Raw genomic sequence first — 21,116 nt, 5'->3', positions numbered from 1 at the left:
AAATTAAATAACATAAAGCATGAGATTTTTCTGAAGGTGGGATCAAACAAGTGGGCGGATGGAGATGGCTACGAAGGACAGGGTTAAGTGGTGGACTTGGTAGTATGCTAGGTTAACAGCTGGACTTGATATTAAGGTCTTTTCCAACAAAAATAATTCTATGATTCTACATACAGATGCTGGGGTTTACCACGTGTATATGAAAAGTTAAAGGGAAGCACCAATATAAAAAAGATGGACATAAGACATATGAAATGGACTGCATTCCTTTTCAATTTATTATACATGTTGCAGTAAAATATCAAAACTGATATAGCAATTGGCTATATTTGGCCAAGTAAATATTTCCCGTATCCTTGCCAGCCTAACTGATCATTAGATTTAATTCAGTATCTTCCTGTCTGCATTTTTAGAAATAAAATTTAGATGAAGCACACATGCTGGGACACAGCATCCCTTCTCACACTCTAGGTTAAGTTAAATACTGTAATAAAAATGCAATAAATTATGTAAGATTTTCAGAAACGTATTGGTTTATGCTGTTTCAACTAATCCCATTTCAAACTTAAAGCAGAAAGACATCAATCTTCCACTGAAGGAAAACAAGGAAAGCTGCTGGTATCTTAGACTTTTTGAAAGCCAGTCCACTTATATTTGGGATCTGAATTTGATTTTGGGAACCTAGATATACCTTTTCACCAAATATCCTTAGATTTTCCAGAATTCCCATTTTCTTTGATAAAGGAATAACAAGTCACATGGACTATCTAGAGACTTGAGTGACGGATCTCAATGCTGAAAGTACAGCTAAGAAACCACCCACCTAAAAAAGGGGCATATGCAAGGAAGCCTTCTGCCATTCCTCAGGCCTCCTGCCTTTTCCCACAGCTCTCTAACAGCATATTTACTGAAGAATATCATCACTCATTTTCCTTCCGTATCCAGCTTCCTCCTTCCACCCTGCCCCACTATGCACATGCAGTATAAAGAAGAAGGCCTTCAACCTTGATTCAAGGTTAAGGCTGTTAGAATTTTCCCTCCTTCTTCCATGAAATATAGTAATTTCTGAGCAAAAGTCCATGGGGAACATTCTCACATTGCCACAAAGAAAAACTCAATCATCCAAATAAAATAATATTACTTAGTGAATAACATAGTGTGCATACCTCATCCTTAAAGAGTTACTTAGTGCTGTTCCTCCTATTGAGCATTTTTTCCTTTAATCCAAAGCAATTTATTTATTTATTTATTTATTTTTATTTACAGTCCAATTTAGTTACTGTGGAATCAGTGCATAGTGAATGTACCTAGCGCCTCATAAAAATAATGTTGCATCCAGCAGGATGTAATGTTTTATGCCAGTCCAACTTCTCGGAGTGTTTTCATTGACGTACAGTATTTTTTTAGCATTCAGCTATGACGGGAGGAGTGCTAAAGTAGAGTGTTTGCAAATTAAATGGAAAAACCTAAGGAACAGCTATCTTCTCTTGAAACATTCTTATGTGTGTGGAAATGAAGAAAGAAATAACTGGGCAGAGGATAATATCATGAATTTTAAAGCTTTCAGATACCCACATTTCTAACCGTTTTAGTCCAATTGCTTTGTAGAATATGCACTATGCTTAACTCTTACTGGAACACCTGCTTCATAATGCTCTATCTTGACATTAGAAAATTAATTAAAATATATTAAACTCATAATACTCCATCATTCTGTGTAATGCAGCATTTAGTGCTAAAGAGCAGCTATTGAATGACACTTCTGGTGAATGGAGCCAGAATGTCTGGTCATTAGATGACAGAAGCAATATTTTAGGTAGTAAACAGATGTCAAATGAATTCATCAATACAAATAAAAATGTGCTTAACGGGATCTAAACTCAATCTTTTAAAGCTTCAGTAATTGAATTATGCTTTCCATACACAAAGAATAAACTTATATTTTTTACTTAGAATGACCTTTAGAGGGCTACAAAAACAAAGCAAGAAGGAAGGAAAACAAACATTCAGGAAAGCCTCCAACACAGTTCCTCCTTCCCTTGTGATGGGCTGCAGGACCTTCTTATAACTCATTGGTCATCACGTTCTGGACCAGCAATACACAGAAAACAATACTGCTACTATGACATCCAGTACAAACACACACAACCCATTTCCCTCATGATAATGCTCATAGAAGAAGACTGGATGGAATTAACTAGAATCTCTCTATAACTGAAGAAACATAATGTAATTAGACTACTCTGTCACATTCTCCATGTTGTGCTTTTTTTACTCTCACCCATCCTATCTGAATAATTTTTTTAGAGAAATAAAAATAAACTGAAAGCTCATGCTTGTTTGAATCTGTGTACATCTGTTGCATTGTTCCAGGTTTTTTTGCTCTGTCTTTGGCACTCAGTAGTAATTAGGGAAAGCAGTCCTGAATTTGGAAGCCAAATTTTCTACAAAGAATACAGAGTTCTGGATTACACAGAGAAAACAGAGTTCAGCAGAATTAAGTGTGTAGTCTGAAATACCATGTACTCTTTTCTTGTACTTCTGCTGAAAAAAAAAAAAAAAGTCATATAGTCTTTTTGTCTTCTCCTAATGTATTTTCCAATCTGCTTGGGCTTCTGAACATAGCGCTGTCTTTCCTCAACATGCTTTCAGAGGCAGAAGGAACAAATTTAACATCTCTGTATAAATTAAAGACCTACTACTCATGTAATTTTCTCCCGACTACCCTACAGACTTTTTTTTATATAAAGTACATCTGATTTAACTTCTAGGGCCACACAAAGCTCTGGAGTTCTTTGTTTAACACACTTCCTCTTCAGCCATCTCCCATCATCCAGTTCTTCACTGATTTTCAGGTGGAATCAGATGAAATAGTGACTGAAAAATACTTGTTGACAGCAAATGTTGGTTTAGAAAAAAAGAGAATATTTGCAGGAAGGGTTGTAATTTGATTAACTTGTGGCCTAAAAAGAAGATTTTTTTTTTTTTTTTTTTTTTTTAATTCTATTTTAAATACATAACTAAAACCTAAACCAGTCTGTCTAAACTGACTTGAGACCTATGTATTTTTAGTTTTAGATCACTAGTGACTGTTCAAAGTGCAGCCTTTTATATGTAAAAGGGTAAGAATGTAGCTTTGATATTTCAGATTTGTGGAGAAATGGAGGAAGGTTTCCCTTTCTCATCTACTAATTATTTTATTTATTGTTATTCCTTTCATAGATACCCAGAGGTACCAACTGGAGAACAGATAAACTGCTACATCCCAGTGAAGGCAATCCAAATATTACCTCACCATCTTGTCTGGCTAGGTTAACAAACTAGTATTGAGATATCATGGAGCTCTGTCTTTATTTTTCTTCTCTCCATGCTCTTTGAGGTGATTTGTACTCTTCAAGGAAAAATATCTACACAGTGACCAATTTTGCCTTATCCTTTTGCAGAACATGGCAGAACAGAATATATTCCTTTGATCCCCCAATACTCTCAGTGTAACTAGTCGGAAACTTGCCCAGAGAAAATTATACAGATCTTTTTCTTTCCCTTCTTTCCTTCTTTTTCTTCTTCTCTCTGGATTCACTTGGTATTCTCTTGCTATATAATAGGCTGACCTACTTCTTTCCATTTAACATACTTTTAATACTTTCATCATGTATAGTCAAATAATTCTTGATGTCAAGTCTATCAGTGTTGCTTTTCATCAATGTAAAAATCTCTTTGGCTCTTCTATAATCATGCTTTTTCTGCCTTCTTGTATACAGCTCTTCAGACTACTTAAATATCACCTGCATTATCTGGTTTATAATTTATATTTGCTTTAATATTGTAAAGCAAGATAATTTATACTTTATCAGTTTGAACTTCCTGGTGTATTTAATGTTTATTGTGTAATTCTGAACAAATTGCCTGCAGCGTAAGGGGGACAGACTGTCACTAAAAGGGGACACTTCTAGCTGTAGTTCTCCAGTGATGACTGTGCTATCTGCAACCATGCTTTACAGCAGAGTGCAGGCAGGCTGGCAAGGGACGAGCTGATCTGCAAGAGGCTAATTTGTTAGAGGACAGAACTGCAGTTTTTAATGTCTTTCCTTATTAGTTCTAAAGTGAATGGAGCAGGAACTGCAGATAAACTGAAGCAAACAGAGTGAGACTATAGAGACTTAAGGTTTAGGATGGAGTGCTAGGATCCACTGCTGGCTGTTTCATTATTTTCTATTTAGCAGATGTGGTCCTTGCAGCAGAACTGAGGACTCCTTGATGATTCAACTATTAGCAGTACTGAAGCTTCCTCTAGCATGTGCTCTGTCTCCATCCAGCAAGCAGCAGGCACCTAATTCCTTTCTGCACCATCAGGGAGTACTAACCACGCTACACCAACACCCTGTGCATTTGCATCCCGCCCAACTCCTGATGAAACTGAACCCACAACTCAGATTTGGGGAATGCCTCTAACTGAGGCAGTCCGGTAATGAAATTCACCTTCTTACGTTTTAACCAAATGAATGTTAATTTTAAAAAACACCACTCTCTAAAGGAGTGGTTCATTGATATGCATTGTGAATGATGGCATAAAATTCTGGTGCCCCTGGTGAGATACAGGGCTTCTCCCTGTCAACACCATTTGCCTTTGGCATGCTCTAGGCACCTGCAAGCTGAACATACAGATTTTAATTGGCTCTCGCTGGTTCTTAATTCTCTTCCTCCTCCACACATAGAGTCTAAGTGCTAGAAAAGGTTTCTAGATCCTATTCCGGTAGTCAAAAATGCTGATAGTGATATGATACCTTTAATGAACTTATTAATTAGTCCATTCTTCCACAGGTTCATGTTCCAGTACAGATAACATACAGCTTGCTATGAAAAATAGTAAAACAAAAAGAGGCCCAGTGTGCTATTTCATCACACTCATACCCTGGGCTGTCTCTGCAGTAGTTATCCTCTGAATTTTAAAATACACTTTTAATTTTCACCTCTAATTTCACTACAAGCAAGTATTTTAAAAGTAGAAACCATGTTGCTAATATTCTCCTATTTTTTATCCCTGTTGATTTCTGAAATGACCAAGATGTGAAGGATATGTTAACTAAACTAGCAATCACATTTTAGTGACTGTGTCTGTGGCCAACATCTGGCACTCTGGTACTGAGGTTTGCATAGCTTTTCACATTCCCAGAACCCTTTTGAATATTAAGAGCTGATGTCTTGAATTATTCTTACTCCTGCAGCTGGGTCCAGACTTGTTGAAATATTCAAAATGGATGAAGTAACCACAGTTTTCATATGATCCACATGCATTGTAGTTACTGCAGTTACTCTGTATGTCTCTTGTCGACATGTAGATGTTGGCCCTATTTAGAGACAGCGACTTATGCATAATGATTCGAAAAATTCCCTAGCACACATCACCAAAATTCACTGCTGTGTGCAGGAAGGGTATGCATGGGTGTGAACAAGTGCATGTGAGAGTAAATAAATCCCTTCCTGGCCCCTGTAGTGATGTAGTGGCCCTGTAGCTGATGCTGTGAAGCAGGAAATCCAATTATGCCTAACTTAGCATGCATAACTAAAAATGTTATTATTGGTCATAAAATTATCCAGCCCTTTTAAAGCCCAAATCTATGAACTATGTGAGTGTATTCCTCAGGCTGACTTCACGCTGTGTAAGGAACTGCTCCTTTTAATTTGTTTTAACTTTGCCTGCATTATGCAGCCTTCATTTCAGTGTGAGAGAAGGCTCATGGAAAGAGGCTAATTTTCATTGTGAAGTGTCTGGGAATTTGAGCTCAGGCAAACTTCTGCCACTCCTGTGACTGTGCACAGCTTTTGCATACACTATATGCCATTTCCCAAGTCAAAGCACCACAACAGAAATACCCATTTTCCAAATGTGTCCTAAAATGAAATGCCACCACCCTGATAAACAGCTTCTGTAGCAAAATAGCGTGTGTGTGACCAAATGGCAACACATCAATGTTTACACAAAAAATGAGCATAATAAAATAAAATTACAGCAAAATTACATGTTAATAAGAAAAAAAAAAAATCCTCATTAGAGCCAATAGCAAACCACATTGTCTTATAAAACCTTGATCATATACAGATTCACCATCCAGACAATCAAGGTAAAATGAGAGTTAACAAAGATAATCTCTATTTACTATTCTGTGAATTCCTCTCCTAAAACTTCATTTCCAAGGGGCAAACTCACTCACAGCCCCACTGTGGACAGGCCGCAAACCACAGAGGTTTCAATGGCAAAGAATGTGGATTTAGCCCAAAGCTCAGGGGTATCTCCTTTCTCTGGCTGGAGGGTTATTTTGTGTGCACTAAAATAATTCTTTTCCCTCCAAATTCAGCACCTTGGTAATATGAGCCCTGACATGACTTATTTCAATTTTCCCAGAAATATTCCCTGAACATTAACTTCCATAAATGCATTGCAGGACGCAAGTCCTTGAGGATGCCTGCACAAACTAGTCTATTTACATTTAGAGAGTGGAAAAAAATGCTGTATTTGTGAATTTCCCCATGCTGCTAGTAAACTAGACAAGCTTAATGATGCAGTAAAAAAAAATATTAATCAAAAGTTCAAGTCAGATTTTTATACACTGGTAGCAGAAGTTACAAATAATACAAATAAAATCCCAATTGAGACTGTTTGCCTGCCTTACTGAGGACAGTAAGACATACCTCAGAAGTCACAGGTGGCAGACACAGTTCAGAGTCTTTCCAGTTTTACTCACAATTCTGCAAAAAACATCAGCTTTCCCTGAGTACTCATACACACATACATTTGAAATTACTGTCTGGGATACAAATGCATTCGGCTGGGCCATTTTGGGTACTTAGAGATAATTTTCTCCTGTCTCTGGCCCACAAATCATCTAGTACAGGCTCTGCAAATTGCCCAAATCTTGTGAATTGCTATTGCAAAAGGTGTGCACCTTATCTGTTACAAAAAGCTGTCACCTTTTTTTCTTAGTCAGCCATAAATATTAAATATCATACAAAAATCTGCTTATTCTGAAAGCTCATGGATTTTATTACCTTGGCAACAAAGTGATCTGTTCAAACTATGTTTTGCTGCCAGTTTTAGAGGTTTCTGTGTCACAGAAAAAGCCATGAAGTGTAGATGAATAGATTAACTGACCCCTTCTCCTATGCTTGCATTGGTTTTCACAGATAGGAAAATGGACATATTGTCAAAATTGCTCAGAACCAGTGGTAGCTACAGATGAACTGGATTAAAAATAGATTTTTAGTTTTCTAACAATCAGTAATAAAATCCCAGTTGGGAATGGAATGTTATTTTCAATATACCAAGAGAATATTTTTAACATGGAGAAAAAAAGCAATGAGAAACAAATTACTTGAATGAAATAAAGTTTATTTTTATGTCAATCTCTGGATTTTGATTAACAAATAAGCATCCAAATACTGTTACCAATGCTCATTATAAATAAAAATAAAATATAAATCAAATCACTTTGCATGGAAGCTCCTGTAACTCTTTTTTCTCAGATGATTGTAGAGCTTGGTTGTCTCCAAAGTAGAAAAAATCAGTGACAGTGAAACATAAATCTGATGTTTCAGTGCTGTTGTACTGGTGTGTCATTGGCAGATGAAAAGCTCCCCACCCCAGCATCAGGATGACATGGAGCCAGTTTCCCACACATTATACCCCTGCCCAGACAAAGCCTCTCATCACTCAAGAGTACACTTCCAGGAAACTTCTCCCACTCCAATGGCAAGAGACTTGCAGCAAGGTCTTTAAAATGATAAAAGCAGCAAGCTCTGCTGAAAAATATGACCGAAGCTTGATCTTTCTCTGGAAAACAGCCATACACAAATGGCACGGGGCAGGGATCCATATTAATGATTGAGCAGTGGCTTTTGTACCAAACACAATAGGTTAGGAGATATTTTTGTGGGTTTTCTGTCAACACTGCAAATTCACTCTGAAATGTGAAAATCAGGAAAGGCTCTCTCCTAAGTATGACCATGATTAATAAAATAGTTGGAGGGGCAAACTACCCTGAGTTACAGCTCAAGAGCATCGTGGGCTGCATTAATACAGCTAATTGAATGAAATGGGCAAAGTGGGTGAACCTTATGGATATTTTTTTCTGAGCGATGCATCACAAAATAATATTATTCATCAGCCTCACATGGCACTGGTTAGATCATCATCCAGTCTCCAGGGGAAAAAAAAAAAAACAAAACAAAAAACTAGGAACATGATTTTCTGAATATTTTATGTTGTTGAAAGGAAACTACATTTGATTGAATTAAACAGCTTAAAAAAATTATTATGCATTTATCATATATTTGATATTTTTGTGATTCTGAAAATAAGAAAGAAAAAAATAATAGAAAATAAGTATTTGGGCTTACAAGAAATAAACCACAAAAGTGAAGATATTATTAAGGTTAAAGAATATGTTTTTATTTTATTTTTTTTATGTTTCAGATAGAAATACAACATAATTGTAATTCCAAAAGTACTAGTCCATGTCGGGAAGTAAAGATGAGGTGTAATTATTATTCTCTTCTTAACGACTTCACCAAAGATTAACTAAATGGCAGTCAAGGTTAAGTCTACGTTCAGTTTAAGACTGTGTATGATGTTGCTCAGAACATGCATATGCATTCCCAAAGTCAAAGCTGTAATCACTGCTAGTTTTCAGCACACTCTGAAATCAAAGCACATAAGCTTTGTCTGCTGTGTGGGCAGGGAGGGTGTGGGTTTTCTCTTCACCAGACAATCAATATTTATGAGAAAAAGTCAGTAAATTTGACTAAGAGGGATATAGTTTAGTTTTTCTTGCCCTTAATATACAAAGGAATGAGAATAAGTTACCACCTGAGATGTGAATGTATATGAGACCCTTGTCTCCTATAGGATCTTAAATGGGAATCTAACTAATCATTTAGTTGCAGAGCTGCATTAAACTGTTTTCTATCAGCTCCCCCTCCTGTCTGTTTGGGGTTTTTTATAGATTATTTTCCAACAACTTCTACATTTCCATACTCTCCTTTATAACACTATTTTTATGTCTTCTTCCACCTCCTGGTGCCCTTGCCATTCAGAGGCCATTATGGGAGCTTACCTTTGCTCACAGATCAGCTTTCTTGCCCAGGTTGTAGCTGTAACCTGGCACCTTGCAAGAATTGATTGGTCACTCAGATCAAATCATTAAATATTTAAAGCGGCACCACACCATTCATAAAGTGAAATGTAAAGTGTTTGTTTACTCTCTGCTAATTATTTTAGTTCAAGCAGGCAGACTCAACTGTCTACATTATTAATTAAACCTCTAAAAATTATCTAAGGACAGGAAATGTTCTTCTCTGCTGGTAACAGTGCTAAAGAACAAGCTGTAACTTTCATTAGCTATCTGATAACATGAAAAACTTTTTTTCCCAAAATTGTGCCACTACACAGCTAAGCATATAATACCAGTCCGTATTTCCAAATGGTTTGGATAAAAACCTACTAGTCATGAAACCTCAGATGTTAACCATCTTTGGGATGTGTAACAAGTTTTAATAATTTACTGTTGTTGAGGCTATCTGTGGACTCAAGCATAAAAGCTTCATGGTCTCTAATGGGCTACAAAACATTATTTTTAAGCTTATCTTAAAGGAAAAACAAAGTTTTCCCTACAGATCATACAACAGTGATATTTAATAATACACACACAACTTCTACCAGTGATCTATTTTTTTAAACTATATTTATATTTGCTTTAGGAACATTATATAAATACTCTTCAGTGGGATTTGTGATCAGGAATACTGTACAGTGATGAATATCACAACAAAAATTCACACTGATACTGAACTGTACCAAAACTCCTACGAGTTTGTGCTGGTTTGGTTTGGTGGTTTATTTGGTAGCGGGGGAATAAGAAGCTAAGAAGCTCCCCCTGTTCCAAAACCAGACAAGGAGCCATTAGAGGGGCAATAGATGTGCCTCTACAATTAATTTAAGAAAGAACTGAGGTAAGAGCTGGGCAGAGCGAGCACTTAAGAGAGAAAGAAGAAAACCTGTGCTGGAGAAGGAGAGCAGTACTGGTGGTTGGTGAGAAAGACAGGGAAGAAGGTGCCCAAGCAGAAGTTTCCCTGCAACCCATGGCGAGATGGCAGCTGTGCCCCTGCACTCGTAGAGGAATGTGGTGGAACATTCCCTGAAGGAGCCAGGAGGGGTGAACTTGGACAGCGGACTTGGATTTTACTGCCAGTGGACTCAGATTTGCTGCCAGTGGACTCTGATTATGCAGTTGTGGAAGAGCCCGGTGCCAGGGGAGGTGGCTGTTCCTGAAGCAGCCGTGACTCTGTGAGAATCCCACGCTGGAGCAGCTCTGGACCTGGTGGGAAGGACTCATGAAGGAGAGGTTCGTGGAGGACTCTCTCCCATGGGAGGGACCCCGTGGGGAACCAGGGAAGGACTGTAAGGAATCCTTTCTCCTGAGGAGGATGGCACAGCAAGAACCACCGGCCTGTGAACTGACTCTAAACCCCATCCCCACCCCCCTGTGCTGCTGGGGAGAAGGAGGGAGAGAAACCAGGAACAAAGTGTCTTGGGCCCGGGAAGAAGGGAGGGGTGGGGCTAAGGTGTGTAAGCACTGCTTTTTGTGTTGTCTGTGTCCTGTGATTAGTGTGAAATTAGATTGCTATTTTTTTCCCCCCAAGTTGAGTCTGTTTTGCCCGGGACCTTAATTGGTGAAGGACCCTCCTTGTCCTTTGTCTCGGCCTGTAAGTTTTGTCCTCCTCACCCTAGAGTGTGTGTGTGTGGGTGAGTTGAGTGAGCGGCCATGGGGCTGTTCCTTTGTTGTCGTGTCGGGCCCAAACCACGACATTATTGGTGAGCCAGCTAGATGAGAGACAAGGAACCACGACAGAGTTACATGTTTTGGTACGAAGTTGAACAGTTTCATTGCACAACCTGAAGCAATGCAAAATTCCTGAGCTGGGATTTTCAATGACGACCCAAAACTGTTTCATTCTGTCTAACGTTTCACACAGTGGACAGGTGCTGATTTGCAGTTTAGGACCAGAAACACTCAAAATTCTGATTTTTGTTAGACACAGGACGATGGGTCCAAAGGGAATAGAAAAGACTAGTTATAGCATGCAAAGAGGTGGGAAAGATGTAAGTGCACACATCTATGAACTGCAGCTTTTGAGTGTTGCAGAATATAAAGCCTACTACTCTGCTGTATGTCTCCACAGGACTCTGGAGCCTAATTATAGAGCTGTATGAAAAAGTTCTGCTTGTCAGCAGAACCAGCAGGGGAAAAAAAAACCAACAAATTTTTGCACATTCACAGAAGAATAAAATATTTGGGCAGAAAATCATCATGCTGCAGATGGACACTTACAGAACAAAAATGGGTAATTTTTGTGCAGCTCTGCTTGTCGCTAGCATAGCCAAAATATATTTGGTACCAGATTTATAATCCAGCCTAGAATTCCTCTGTCACTGTCAGTGGCAAAATACACTTCATAGGGTAGTAGGGGTTTAGGGTTGCAGGTAAATTCAAAGTGGGGGAGCCATCCTAAAATAAGCAGGCAGTTCTCCACCAAATTTAGTGTTGCTGCACTTGCTTATGCCAGTATTGAATTTGGTTCTGGATAGTTCTGAATTCTTCTGAACAGGGATTAGCCACAAAAGCCTGATCAAGATTACAAGGCAAAATGTGAGGACATGACCATGTTGTGGCAATGAGGAAAGAGAAGCATTAAGAGATAAGTACAAATTGTTGAAGAAAACAGCAGTCAGCAGTTGCTAGTGGCAAATGGACTTCAATTGCCTGCTTTCATTATACTTAAGGACACAATCTAAATGCATGCGTCAGTTGAAAAGAAATATGCCTATAAAAGAGCAACTCTATGCCCAGAACATGTTGTAGGAATCACTAAGGTATTTTTAGGGAGAAATATAACTTGACCGGATAGTAAGCACAATGCCTCCAACTCCCAATGGTGTGCAGGTGACAGGCTCTAACCAGTACAGAAGAAAAACCCAGATCAGGGTTCTGTGTGTGTGTTGTGTGACCTTCCATAATTCCAACAGAGGGAATGCCCATTTGCAGGTGCAGGTCCATGACACAGAAGAGGAATCCTTTATGTGGACTTTCCCTTTCTTCCCCACATTTACTATTGAGCAGAGAAGGATGGATTAATCACTGTATGGTCCCCACCATTTCTTTATTACCCATCCTATGTTTACAGCCTCTCAGTGGAAAGCCTGGCTTTTAAACTCAAGATGTAGTGACCTGTGCTTTCAGCTTTGGATAAGTGTTTTTTCTTTTAAGCTTGTTAAATGTAGTGTGAATTTTATGTGAAAGTGCTTTTTTCTTTCTTTTTTTTATTTTGTTTCTTTTTATTTATTTTCCCTCAGCATCATCTAATTTGACAGTCCTTGGAGTGCTAGAGAGTCTCTTTAGTGTATCACAAGCCACAAAATACATTTATTTGCTGCCTTTATACATGGCAATGGGCATGATGAAGGGTTGTCTTCTCAATCCTTTTCTCATCTCCTTCTTATTTGTCTGACATTGGCAATAAAATCCAAATTAAAGAAAAGGCAAATCAAGCATACAAATTAAGAAAACTAATTTCATGCCAGCCAACATGTGGGAAAATCTCAGGTGATGAGGAAATAAAAGGAAAATGGCAATAAAATAGACTGCATTAGGGAAAAAAATTATATAACTAAAGTCACAAAATCCAATCATATTTTTATACACTTGTAACTAATAAATTCAAAATAAAAATTAGTAGAAAGCAACAAAATTCTCATGTGATAGGACCTCCTGTCCATAGTCTGCTGAAGTTTCTATTCATGTAACAGTTGGATTGTTTTTGTAAAACAATTGATTTCTTCCTTCTTTGAGGTGTCTTAAAATCTGTCATATGCCATTAAGAAGTAAAATAACTCTATGTCCAATGTGCCTGATCCTGGAAGTTCCTTCTGATTGGTTTAATTTTTATTTTCAAGTTAATGGATGGAATTTTTCTTAGCCACTTAAAAGAGCAACATTACTCTGTATTTGCTTTGCTCTGTTATCTCATCAGAATACTACAATAAAACCAGAAATAATTACAAAAAGCCCAAAATCATTGCCTTGAATATAGCTGTTTAGTGTTTCTTCCACTGACAAAATATTTCAGATCTTATTATACCACCTACAGGTAGTTTTTAGCGGAATACTTGGGATCCTCTAAGCTGCTTAGTTACACTCCTGGAGGCTGCAAAAAGCAAGCCTGACCATAATGTTTTTTCGGAGAGGTTTTTCATAACCCACATTCTTTTGATTTTAAGCCAGTCCCCACAAAATAGCCTGCTGTCTTTTCTGAAGTGTTAGATAACACATATAACTAGCATGCAGTTGTTTAATATTTACTAAAAATATTGTCTAATTCAAGTCATTCAACTCATCATACTATCTTATAGGCCAGCTTTTATTTGATACAGAATGTCACATATGAAGTTGTGTAATAATTTTCTTTTGAAGCAAAAATTACAAAAAATTATGATACAATTTTTTCTCTCATACTGCATTTTTGTTTACAGATCTTGTAATCCTATATAAACATGCACACGTTGTTTATGATTTCAACATATTTTTATAAGCTTTGAAAGAAATCCTTAGCAAATCCCTTTACATTTCTTTATTAATTGCCCTTACAACTAAGTCGTGTCATATTGTTCCAGGAACAATTTTGCAAAACTTGACAGAGAAGAAATTGAGATAATAATTTATGGATATTTAATGAAAAGTTACAGACATAACAAATTTTAAACAAGTAGCTTCTGGTGGTAAATTACCTTTTAAAGGTATAATCTTTAGTAGCCCCATACACTTAATGCTTCTCAACTTACTCAACCTTTCTTATGTAGAAAAGGGCTTTGCTTTTTGCAGGGCTTGATCAACCAGTTTATCCATCTTGCTTTTACTTTTCAGAAAGTATGTAACAATTTATTCCAAATTTAACTGAATTATGCTACTTTGATGCTGCTTATTTTCTCCTGTTAATATGTCCCTTGTGCAAACATCATCCTCCTACCTGACGCCTTCAGTAATGTCTGAATTAATTGCTGATGACATTCCACTTTTCTCCAGAGATACGTTCTGAAGTCACAAACAGAGGATTATGCCCATCAGTGAATGACTCAGGCACAAAGTGATTGATAAGGCAAATAAATACTTAGGTGTTAGCAATCAGTCAGTTGTGATATGCAAGGGGAAAACAAGACTGCAGACATTTCAGCTATATATCATGTTTTCTAAATTTATCTTTGTGTACCAATGGTCCCCATAATAAATTATACTCCCTTGTTATCTGATCTGTTCTATGTTTTCAATTATGCCTCTTCTCAAAATCATGTAACAGACAGTCCTTCTCAGCCTGAAGCTATTTTGGTCTCCAACCTGCATCGCCAAAGTCTAGACCAAGAAAACACTACACAACTGGTTTTGAGTCAAGAAGCTGTGCATACACACATCAAAGACATGTTATGGCAACACAAAAGTCACAGCTTTGTTCCCCAATTCCCTGTGCTGAGTTTTATGTAAGCAAGAATACATGACACTGCATATGTTACAGTGGAGTAAGAATATTTTTAGCATCTTGCCTAGCACGAGATTGAGAATTCAAGAGCTTTTATGACCTCAGAAGTGCAGAAATAAAAAAAAACAACAAAAAACAAACAAACAAACAAACAAACAAACAAAAAAAAACAACAAAAAAACAACAAAGAAAAAGGTCATGGCACAGGAGTGAGTAGACTATATGGTTTATTCAACTTATGATTATTGGATTGACAAAACAAATTTTTTTAAAGGTGAACTTAACTTCTAATAGAATATCATGTGAAAGTCCATATACTTGTTTCTAGTGAGATTTCATGTGCATGAGATTCTGGAAAGCTGTCTTAAGAAGAGACAGCTAAAATGTACACATCTCAGAAATAATTGTGGACTGCTGGTACAGTCGACAAATCTGCAAGACATTTCATGGCAAGTATGTGTGCTCATTACACATACCATAGAGTTGCAGATTGTATCTTGTTTTTTTCCTGGTGTGGGAGGTGATCTTGAAGAAATCTGTACATGATCATGGTAGCATGGCTATGAAACACAGATGTCTTCCCTTAAATGTAAGCTTTTCAAAGTTCACAAGTAACAGCAAAAAGGGAAGAGCTCCTGAGTTAAGCCATACGTTCTTTGATTCGCGGACCATTTTGTGTTTATAGCTTGTAAGACAATGCAATCTTGATTTATTATTATAGTGCCAAGTAGCTACAGTGAATATAATAATGATAAGGTTTATAATGGAAGCAGAGGACCTTGCTAATAAAACAACACATCTTCTATGGCAATCAGAATTCTAAACTAAATACTATCTAGCTTGGACTTGTGAATTACACAGTTGGGTCAACTGCATTTTAAACTGGCATCTGCATTTTTCTGAATATATGTAAATAGATGTACCTACAAGATATGCCACAACTGGAAAATCTCCAATTTATATATGCAGTTGGTGAACTGAATATCAAAGTAACCGAAATAGTAGATACAGAACTGTATCTGCCTTTTTTTTCTTTTTTTTTTTTTTGTTTCTCCCAGCTGTGAAAGTGTGTCAATGCAACCTTAGATGCAAAGTTTCATATCATTGATTTTGTTCAGAAACTGGGATGTATAATATTCTAGGCAGTGAATGTTCATGGAAAAGAAATTAGTAAGTATAGAAAAACCAAAGTGAATGGAATTTGAATTTGTTTCTATGTCCAGAACTTCAACGCTTGTTTAGAATACAACCATATTTTTGTAGATGGCATATAAAAGTTTGTGGAATAAGCTTCTCACAGGTAATTAGCAACAGAACAAGAGGGAATGGCTTCAAGCTGCAACAGGGGAGGTTTAGACTAGACATCAGGAAATATTTTTTCACAGGAAGAGTGGTTAGACACTGGAATAGGCTACCCAGGGAAGTGGTTGAGTCACCATCCCTGGATGTGTTTAATGGTCATTTGGATGTGGTGTTGGTGGATATGGTTTAGGGGAGAACTTTGTGTAGTAGGGATGATGGTTGGACTCGGTGATCCCAAGGTACTTTTCCAACCTGAATAGTTTTGTGATTCTATGATTCTATGATATTCTGCATCTCTTTTTATAGCTAAGCAAGAATTACAACTTTCAAGTTTAGTGTATGAATGTCTTTTCAAAATAGTATTATGAGTAGGTTATGCTGTTAGATTAGCTTCTTTGGATACTATGACCACAAAGTCTTTTTCATTTACCTGCCCACTTCTGTAGCTACTACTCTTGGTGGAATGCATTGCTGTAACAGGTTGGTTACAACCATTAGCAGGAATGTGACAGCAATGTCTCTCACATACTTAATGTATAATATAAAACCAATTTTAAAAAAAATGAGTTCATGAATTCTTGCAAAGTGATGCTATTTGGTGAGGGAAGACACAAAAAACAGCTGATACTATGTCTACATCAATTACAAAGCTTAGTCTTCATCAAAATGATTTGCAAGCTAGGAGTCCCACTGGATATATAGTAAATCTTAAAACGTCTAGCTATTCAAACCTGAGCACTTCTTACTTACAAGAAGGCTGAAGTCATGCTCCCTGTATGTTGAATGGAAAGTTGCCATCCCCTATCCAGCTCAGTAACTGTGATGAACTTCCTTCAGTGTTTGTCTGCTTTTAATTCCAGCAGTAGAATGTTCTCCAAAGATGGTATCATGGTTTAATGCCATTTACAATAAAACCTTTAAGAGCACACTGCAAAAAGGAAACTCCTAAAAGAGGTGTCTGATGGATGGAAAGAGTTTGATGTGTTTTCTGTTTCTAGGTATGGGAATGGAGGATAGTTATCAGTTTTTCCCCGAGACTGACATGTAAATTCGGTCCTGAAGGAGATGTAAAGAGGTGAACTATGGTGTTGGTAACTACTACATGACAGCATGAATTACTCTGTAATTGCCACATAACCTAGTGACTCTGTAAGCTTGAGAGCTAGTCTAAATGCATGTGGATGACTACACAAAGTATAAGCATGTGTGATCAAGAACATCATTGCTAATGCGGATGGTAATGTGTGGTTTTTTCAGAGCATACAGAATCTGGAATCATATTCCCTTATTATACATCCACTTGCAACACCTAAAACTTAATTTGTGGCCCTTAGGAAGCACAGTGAGATGAAATCATCCCAAAGTCACTTTTAGAAGGCAGCATATAAGCAAAGATCACATTTTCTTATGATTCATACATTTGGGAATATTTTCATATATCAGCCAAGAAATTAATTATAAAAACAAACAGATTACATTTCCTTCCACTAACCAGGAAATGTTATTGTTGCTTCCAATCTAGTTTGCAAAGACATAGAATAATTACTCTAATATAGAGTACACGTATAAACACAAATATACGGATATATAAACACATTATGAGGCTGTGAAATATTAAATTTAAGTAAAATCAGGATGTATTTACCTTGTTAAGTTTTAATAATTTTGTAATTTTTTAAAAGGCACAGATCCTACTGTGTTGTTACTGATCAAAATTGCTCAGAAGATAAAACTCTGTGAGGACTCCATCACTTACAGACAGAGTATTTTTCCCTCCTAAAGTGCTAAGAAGTTGATAATACATGGTGTAACAGACCCTGAAAAAAGCATCAGAGAAGCTGTGCACAGATGGAAGAAAATTAATTCCGTTAAACACCTTTCAGTATAATATTCGCAACTGAATGTCTATTTGACATTGATTCACAGGAATTAAGGATGCAGTATAGACCATGGTGGATTTCAGTTACGTATTTAAGAGTACAATAAGTTGTTTAAATGATTGAGGTGGTTTTGAAACTGATAGAAAGTGCACTGCAGAAGCAGTTAGCAGAGCATATGGAGGGAGCAGACCAACAGTGGCTAATTATGCAGCAAATTCAGAGGACTAAAATCTTTGTTGCAGGCTACATCCAGAAAGACAAAATCATTCAGAAGAACCATTTTTTTCAGTGCCACTGAACCAATCACCTTAGTGGCTCAATGCCAGCCCTGTGGCATGTACATTCTAACATATAGTTTCTGATGCCTTTAGACTTGCATTGATTACTTTAAAAATATTCCTATTGTTAATCTAATAAAAAAACTTTATGTTTTAAATCTGTTCAGTGAAACAGATTTTTCTGCACCACTAGCCAATCATATTTATTTTTTAACATGCTAGCTTTATAGGAATGAAGAAAGAAAACTGGATCTCAAACTGTCACTTAAAGCTTCGTACTTTTAACCTCCTCCTTTCATCGAGAGCTCTTTACCTTTACTGACACCCTCTGGTCCCTGTCTCTAAGTCAGGTTTGAATCCATTCAAGCACTCCTTCCAAAATTTGCTTTCTGAATCAATATTTTATGGAGCACAGAACTGGACATTTTCTGAAACCCCCATAAATCATATCACTGATTCCCCAATAGTTTACCATGTCAGCAACTTAAGCAGAGGGCTCAAGAAAATTTGCCAGTCATGACCTTCCTGTAATGAAGCCATGCTGACAGTTCTCTAAGTTATGCATTACTTTAAGTTGCCCCTTATTATTTCCTAACATCAGAGTTTTAAATTGTACCTTTTACCTTAGCTGCTAGGATATTTTTCCTCTAAATATGCTGTCAAAGCTGTTTTCTCCCAAGTTCACAGCTGTAATTCAGCCAGATATTTCATATTTTGTTTTCAGTCTTAGCATAATTGCACTTGTTCTAAAATGTAATTAAGATCCTCATCCCTGACATTTTAATCTAGAATTCAAAGTATGACTTTCAGCTCCATACTGATGAACAAAACTAAAATCTATGCTCTTAATCTCCAGACCATCCATAGCTATCTTCATACTTTTATGTCACGCTGCTAGTTCTGACTTTTAGCACAGGTATCTGCTATGTAAGTGCATGAAACAAGACAACTGCATGTTGAAGAGTCCACTTTTAAAACTATGTAGCTCTTACCACCTTAAAGAATTCTTAACACTTCATCCTCCTTCCTTTATATATTTATTGTCTTCCAAGACTTTGACATCTTAACCACATCTTTTAATCATTCACATAGTTAAAGGTATATTGTCACAGAGAGCCACTGTACTTGAAATATTCCTCAGTTACTATAGTTCCCATCTCAGTTTTCTGTCTTCCTTTTAGTATAACACACACTAATGAACAAGTGTCTTCCCTCACAACAAGATATATATTGAAAGGGTTTGGGGTTTTTTTGGTTTGTTTTTCTTACTTGAAACTTTGCAGATAAATGCTATAGTAATTAAAGAGAATTTATGAAAAAATATTTTTACAAATTATAATAGATCTTTTACAGCACTTTAAATTAATTGTCTAATTATTGCTAAATCTTTTGATATCCACTGCAATAATATTAAACACTATGAACTGATTTTGCATTAATATTCGTTGCCATAAAGTACTTACGAACTAGTTCTACTTTAAGTCAGCAATAATTAACTGCACTTTTATTAATTGGAAAATATCATCTACATTTTAATTATCAGGAATCCCCCTAAGCTTTTGGCTGACAGCGAGCATGTAATTTGTTTGTAGTTTCGAACTTTATGGTCTGACCCAAAGCTCACTGAAGACTGGGGGAATCCTATTACTCCTTAGAAAAATCTGGCATTGGGTCCTTCGTTAAAAAACATTACTGAAAATGCATCACTCGTGCAAAGTATTACTTTTGAAATTAAAATAAATAAATAAATAAATAAAAACCCCACGTTGAAAATATGTTATGTAAAATTTCTGGAATATTGCAACACATAGAATACTTAAGTCCTAAATAGTCACATTAGCCTATCTTGTGTTACTTTTGTTTTATTAAGTTTCAGTGCTCAACAGGAATGAAACTAAACATGCAAAATAGCAGAGATAGAATAATCTGTATCCATAAATCTTAAAAAGACAGCTACATACTCTTTGTTACAGAAGTACATCTCAGTTCATTTTCTAGCCAGCTCACAGACATTCTATATCATCTTATGTGCTCAGAGAGGAAAACATATGAGCATCTTTATGTAATTCCATCTCGTCTGCCTGTCAGCAAAGTCCAGGCACTGTACTTTTCTAATTCAGGAGATGATTGTTTATCCCAAGCCAAGTATCAGTCTGAACTTCATAACAACACAACTTTTAGTGCATCACTAGAAACGCAATATGCTACGTTATTTTTCTGTTTCGACTGCAAGCATTAGCACAATAGCTTTCCCAAACATAAAAATTTAGCATATTAAAATAGGCATTCTTTTTCTGGAGTATGTATTTTTTTTTTTCTGAAAAGCTTACATCTCTCTTCACAACTCATTCACTGCAGTAGTTTGCTAACTAGTTAAATGACAGGAAGCATACAGCAGATCACAGTAATTTTCGCTTCAACTTTTCAGCTCAATTATGACAACAATTTCAACGTAACATTTAAAACAAAAAGCAAAACACAGAAATCTGGAGTAGAATCCCAAAAACGGGATCTCTCACCATTGCTGGCTTCACAGCAGAGTGCTCACAGAGATGCCGCCGTGGATATTACAACAAATAATCTGCACACACTCCGAAGTCTAACCAGGGAAATCAGTGCCCGGCTGGGGGAATGGCAAAGACACTTACCGCTGCTGAGGCACCGTTTCTCTCTCTCGCCCTGACTCTCAGTGTCTCTCTCCCATCCTCCTGACAGCCTGAAATATAGCAGTCCCTTATGGTGCTGAGCCTGGGGGGGAGCAGAGGATTGCAGAGTTGGGTTTTTTCCTTTTTTCTTTTTCTTTTTTTTTTTTTTTATTTAAACCATCCAGAGGTAGTTCTCCAGACCCGACCGCCTCTCCTCTCCTCTCTCACTGATGAACAGATCCAGGTGAAGGCATCCGCCGGCAGCTCCCGCCAGCCCCTCCCGGCCCCGCCGTGCCCCCTCCCCGGCGGGGGGACCGAGGCACCTCCCCCGGCTGCTCCCGCGGGAGGGCGGGGGAGGCTCTTCCCACCCCTGGCTGGACGTGGGTGTACGTATATATGTGTGCGTGTGGATATGTGTGTGCCAGCTCACA

At 37.2% G+C, this 21,116-nt stretch overlaps 1 protein-coding gene across 3 annotated transcripts in view; it reads right to left on the bottom strand.

Annotated features, from left to right (window-relative positions):
• The window catches only part of CNTN5 (contactin 5), a 628,741-nt gene extending 607,898 nt beyond the window's left edge, over nucleotides 1–20,843 (bottom strand). For all 3 annotated transcript variants that reach the window (XM_051643085.1, XM_051643105.1, XM_051643094.1), the window contains exon 1: nucleotides 20,689–20,843. The gene's annotated coding sequence lies outside the window, so the exon portion shown is untranslated. The remainder of the gene's footprint in view (nucleotides 1–20,688) is intronic.
• Between the last annotated feature and the right edge of the window lie 273 nt (nucleotides 20,844–21,116).

The sequence above is a fragment of the Apus apus genome, chromosome 1 (genome assembly GCF_020740795.1).
Source record: "Apus apus isolate bApuApu2 chromosome 1, bApuApu2.pri.cur, whole genome shotgun sequence".
NCBI lineage: Eukaryota > Metazoa > Chordata > Aves > Apodiformes > Apodidae > Apus > Apus apus.
This window is presented reverse-complemented; position numbering and strand designations above follow the sequence as displayed.